We start from the raw sequence: 6,340 nt of genomic DNA, 5'->3' as shown, positions 1-6,340 counted from the left end.
GAGCACTGCACAGTGGGTACATCAAAGGGAGGTGAGACAGAAAGAACATCCCAGTTTTTTAAGGGAAGTCTTAAACAAAATAAGTAAAAAAAAGGCCTAAGGCTGTGATGGAATCAAAGATTGACATAAATCCTGAAAAGACCAATAAGCTGGGTATCATTAATCTAAGGGATATTTCATTAAGTTTAGGGATGCACCGAATCCACTATTTTAGGATCCAGCTGAACCCCAAATACTTTGCAAAAGATTCAGCCAATACCAAACCGAATCCTGGATTTGGTGCATCCCTAGTTAATTTAAGAACAGTTTTGGTCTAAGGTCTCTCAGGAATTCCAGGGAAAAAGCAGTCACCAACACGGAAAAACAGGCCTCTGGGAACGGTGACTAGACATCTGTTGACTGTTCTATAAGCACTCTTTATGAGTATGTGAGTATATTAAGCATTGATTTTAGAAAAAGCTTGTTGGTTTTACAGACGGGAATATAATATAAGTCAGCAGTGGTGGGAGGAGTGCTGTCAAGATCAGGGCAAAGATGTGCAGTTCAACCTAAGCTGTATTTCTACATTACAAATCTATCCTGTAAGTAGAAAGCATATCTGATTAGCTATTTGAATATGATCATAAAGGGCTGTGTGCTTTAAAGATGTTTTGTTGTTTTAAAGATGTTTTTCTTTCAGCAGCCCCTCCACAATTCACAGATTGCCAGTCCTGGGCCTGGGGTTATATAATAATTGGCACTAAGTTTGCCCAGGAGCAGTAACCCATAGCAACCAATCAAAACATCTTAATGGTTGCTATGGGTTACTCTGGGCAAACTTATTGTCTTTTATTACATATGGGGCAATGTAAATAAAGGGTTTGCATCTTGGATTGCACTTTGTCATCATTTGTTTTAAGTGAAATTACTAAACTAAAAAAAAATTCTCCCCTCTCTCTCTCCTTTTCTAATCTCTGTTTTTTTTCTTAATTACTATTTTGTTACTTATCTTTTCTTAATTTCATTTTTTCACTTCCTTTTTTCTTAAAAAAAAAATCCTGAGCATTCTGTATAACAGGTCCCATACCTGTATAATGAATCGAATGTGCTTTATAGTGGAGGTTGCTTTTTAAAGATATATGTATCTTATGCAGGATTATATCAGTTATTAGTATCCCCTAGGGATATATCTGCCACTTTGTGCTCTGTACACTAGGTATATATAATATTTATTGTAAGGACAAGCCAGGGGCACGTACACCTACCTGTTCATTAAAGGAAAGCAGATAGTGCCCTAACTGCATTAATCAGCAGAGATCATAGGATGGGAAAAGGGACAATGTTCCCTGTTAAAGGGCTCAGATAATTATTATTTTTTGCAGCTAGCTTTTAAATGTTAAACTTAAATGTTCCATTCAATGTATTTATATTTTGACTTTTTCCAGCTCTGTAACCTTCTTTTTAGAGAATGCAGAACTGTTTTGTGCAATTGGTACTAAGTCTGTAACCAAAAATACACTGTACTGAACTATTAAGTAATTCACTTTCTTTAGAACATTAGCCATTTGCACTATGTAACATGTAATGTATATTGAACAATTCTAATGTTTTAGGGAGGGTAGTGATTGTATACATAATAAGTACCCTCAGACATGTATACACTCTGTAGTTGATTTACTAGTGCCAAACGAGCCCCAAGAGGGATATATCACATGGCTGCCTAATATACTGTGCCCTGCATCTCCTAGGTGCTTGCTGTAATTGGTACAGTTGCAATTTCAATTAACTGAGCCACTTCTGGGCTCTTCCAACTATATATGATGAGCCACCTGACCTACTTGGAGAGAGCAGTTTGTTTTCTAAGTACTCAACCTTTCCGTAATGAGTATCCTATTAATCAGGCCATGTGCTCATTAGGAAATAATTAAGCTGGCAATTAATAGAATAATAAACAGGGCATATGGCTGAGATAAAATGACATAATGACGCTTTTGGTCCTGGCACAGTAAGCAGCGTCTAACTATAAATGAGTCGTTAGCATTCTATGACATAATTAGGTTTATTGTTAAAGGAATATTATCACACACAAATAGCATGTCTCCATTTTAGCTACATTCTGTATTGATGCATTTGGGGTTCCAGGTTGGTAGGGGTACAGGTGTTTTATTCATTTCCTCATATAAAAGCCAAGACTCGGAGAGACACAGGGAAAGACAAGTGTACCTTGACATTGACCACAGACATGGTGAAGCTTTGGTAACTTTAATACTAGCGCAGAGCTGGATACCCTGCCCCAGAAAGCCCTTTACCTTAAATGTGCAATACAGTTTATGGTGGATATATGAACTGGAAAGGGTGCAGAGAAGTGCAAACAAAGTGGCAAGGACAGTAGGGTTTGTTGCAACTAGAAAAGAAACACTTGCAAGGGCACATATTAACTGTTTACATGAAATTATAGACAAATGCAGGGGATATTTGTTTACACAGAAATGAACAAAGGACATGAGGTCACCCCTTTGGCTAATGCCACAGGGTGCTGATTCTTGGCCTGCAGATAAACGTGGCCAAGAATTAACCCCCTTCGCTTTAATCACCCCCACCCTGTGACTGCACCCGGAGCCACTGCGTCGGCCTGGGTGCAGGCACACAGAGCAGATTTCAGCACCAAATGTGAGTATGCGTTCACAGGGCTAGGCTGATTGAAGCATTTATCCGCAGGCTGAGAATCATATGGCCAAAGGCTACAGCCACACGATAATTATTATACAACTCTCCAAACAGCCTTCCATGTTCCTGCACCCAATGTCACTGTGTCAGCCCAGGTGCAGTCTGAATCAACCCCATTTTTCTTAGGCTTTAGGTTGGCGCAAAGACATTTTCAACCAAAACATTGCAAATATTTCTTCACCATAGAGGTGGTGAGGCTGTGAAATGCTTTGCCACGTGGCAGGCAAATTATCCAGGGCTATAGTAATAATCAGTGCTTATTGTTATGCATATATGTGTGTGTATGTGTTGTGTACAGTGTGGGTCATTGGTGCTGGGAGATACAATGGAGTGTGGAAATTGCTGGGCAGTAGCTTTTTTTTTTTTTTTTTGTTTAAACCAGCTTAAGAGATGTATTGTAACTATGTAACCTGGAATATTAGCAGTCCAACAGTGGTTAGTATTGCTGACTAGGACACTATCTGCATAGAGGGTTTCCCTCCACAGGCCAAAAAAACTCTGCTAAAATAACCCTATTGCTTTTGTGTTTATTCCTGCAGTAGGGAAATGTTATTATAAGTTCCACTAGAAAGAGTGCCACACACACAGCAGGGACTTGATGCAAAAGAAAAAGTGTTTTTATTGAAAAAATTCCAATGTTTTGAGCACAACCAGTGCTCTTCCTCAGGGACAAGCCAGGAAGGATATATATACTCAAACTGTGTAGAAGTTTATGGGTAGTGCAGAATATCTCTGCTTGTCATCAAAACAGAGTGACCCTTCTCATTTCTTTTCCTTTCTGTCCATCTAATATACAATTCCATAGCTATGGCCACAAGTTTGTGTGAGAATCTGGCAGCGACAGTGAACTTCAAAAGTCGGGGAGCAGTTGGTGAACCAGTTATTCTATGTGTTTCACCAAATAATATGGCTGTGCTTGTGCTTACAGTATCCTTGCAAGATATAAACATGAGGAAGGCATTTAAAAGTTCTACGGTGCAGAATCAGCAGGTGGTGTCCCGGAACTCCATTCCCAATCCGGTCATGGAAATGTACCAGCGTGGTGACAAACCTCCTCCGCTCAATATCCTCACACCGTACAGGTGATAACCTGGTTTTATATATATAGGAAGCACTTTCACACACCTAGGGGCACATTTACTAATCCACGAATCCGAATCACGAATGGGAAAATATCGTATTGGAGACGAAAATTTCGGAAGATCACAAATATCACGAAAATGCTTACGAAAAAATCGTATTAGTCACGATAATATCGTATTGGCGATCCGAAAGTCATGAAATTTTCGTACCGAACAATTGTAAACAGCGGTAAAACCTTTCCGATTTTTTCGTGCAAACGTCCGAAAAAGTCGTGCGCCGTATGAAAAAGTCGTGCGGACGCCCGAAAAAATCGGCAAAAATACGCTCGGAGCGTTCGCATGAACGCTCGAGCGTTCGTGCCTTTGTAAATGTGCCCCCTAGTGTCACTTGGCACAGGAACGGTATGGTTTAGCCCTCCAAAATTATGCTGGTGGCCCATAGTCTCAACTATTAAGTAAAGTTAATTAAATATTTTTGAAGTGCCAAGACAAAACCCATGTCTGTTCCTGAATTAATAACAGATAGGGTGAGCTTCAGGATTCTATGTAATAGCTGGCCAGTAGGCACTTCAAAATAAATAATGATCTTTTGGTCCAGGGGATTTACATTGGATTAATGAGAACTTTCCCTAAATAGTATTTTAGATGTTTTCTATAAGTGATGTTTTTTTTGCAATATGCTGAATTAGTAATAGGCACAGACTTCTTTTCACTCCCCCAGTAAGCTGCCTTTCTGTAAACTGCTGTAGGTAAAAGCAGCAATGATTAAAGCTTAAGAAATAGATTATACTTGAGGTAGATTCTCATGGGATTCTGCATTTGTGGTAGACCAATGATCTGTGTTTTTCTGCAGTTTTGATCAGCATCTATCACATAGGTGTTAATATAGGTAACTTTCTAAATACATAGATTACATGCATAAACAGACCTATCTATACACTCACGCTATATATATATATACCAATACCTATATTAGCTAACTCTAGATATTAAGATCCCAATAGCCTTAGATATTATTCCTGTTTGAGGCAGAGCTTTAGACAACATCACTAACCTCATCATGACAAATCCCCTTTGCTGCTTTGTGATAGGAACTGCTACTAATTACTAATATGGGGATATCCATGGGCCTTTTCCTGGCATGATTATTAAATACCAGCAACGTCATAGCCTTTTTTTAATTAGATGAGATATTATGGAAGAAGTCCACCTGATTAGATTACACTCATGCTATGTATTATCATTGGGCCTTAGAATTTGCATTGTAAGTTGTAGTATGATGCAGCTCCTTACAGCTGTCAGGCTCAACTGAACCAGGCCCGGGTGAAAATGCAACACACTTGCACAAAATCATAGAGCCATGGCTTTTAACGTTTTGTGTTCAAGCCCCCATTTTAGTCCACCACTTGGTAAGACACACTTTATCTCTAACTAGTAAGCTAAAAGCCCCCATCATCACCTTCACACAAATCCAATTCACTTGAATAGAAACACTCTGAAGAGCATATTTGTTCTGGACAGTATTTTGGTTTCCCAACATTTCTATAATGATGGCTACTTTCTGGCCCTCTAAATACACAGGGCTAAAAAGTGTCCACTCTGAACATTAGACTGAGCAAGATATATGAGAAAATTCAAATATCAGTCCTGCTACTAGGGCAGAATATATGTGTTCCTAGATGCCCTTGGTGGAAGTACAATATAATTATAATTCATCAATGAATCTGATGTCTCACTAACTAACACTATCTAAGAAATGTATTTATTGAGATCAGGGAATGCTGAACTAATATATTTTCTTTGCTTCCATTTCAGAGATGATAAGAAAGATGGCCTTAGATTCTACACTGATCCATCTTACTTCTTTAATTTATGGAAGGAAAAGATGTTGCAAGCTACTGAGGATAAGAGGAAGGAAAAGAGAAGGCAGAAAGTAAGCCATATTTCAATGTCCGGGTTTCTCGGCCGGCATCGAGCATGACCAACAAAAAGAAACTTTGCTTGTTTGGGTGGGGGATTCTGGTTGCATGAATGGGAAAATAAAGGAGGTAAAAAGCAAGAGAATGAGTCACTAGGAGGAAGATGATAAGAAGAGCAGAACAGTGCGATGTGGATCGCACATGCAAGGTAATGGAAGAAGATACTGGAGTAGGACAGGATAAGGGAGGCCTGGGTGCAAATGTTAAAAATAAACATAGACAATAGAAAACAAAAAGCTGGAGAAAGGGTGTGTATGTGTTGTGTGTGAAGATGCTGGAGTAGGTAAAAACTAAAACCAAAAAATGTGTATTAGAAAAATTATATATGGTTCAGAGGTGTATTATACAAAGCAGCTTTGGGGAAGAACCATTTTCTCTAACTAAACCTAGTTGTGGTTTGAGACAATAAGAGCAATAACTAACAGTTTTACATTTTATTCAAGATAGTAAACATTTCCAATGCTGCAGTTTCTTCTTTAAGGCTGCCTACCATTGTGACATAGTGAAATTGGTATCATTGGTACGATATTGGTAGCACAAACTCAGGAATCAGAATAAAATTGGTTATCCATC

This window comes from Xenopus tropicalis, chromosome 8 (genome assembly GCF_000004195.4).
Source record: "Xenopus tropicalis strain Nigerian chromosome 8, UCB_Xtro_10.0, whole genome shotgun sequence".
In the NCBI taxonomy this organism is placed as follows: Eukaryota; Metazoa; Chordata; class Amphibia; order Anura; family Pipidae; genus Xenopus; species Xenopus tropicalis.
This window is presented reverse-complemented; position numbering follows the sequence as displayed.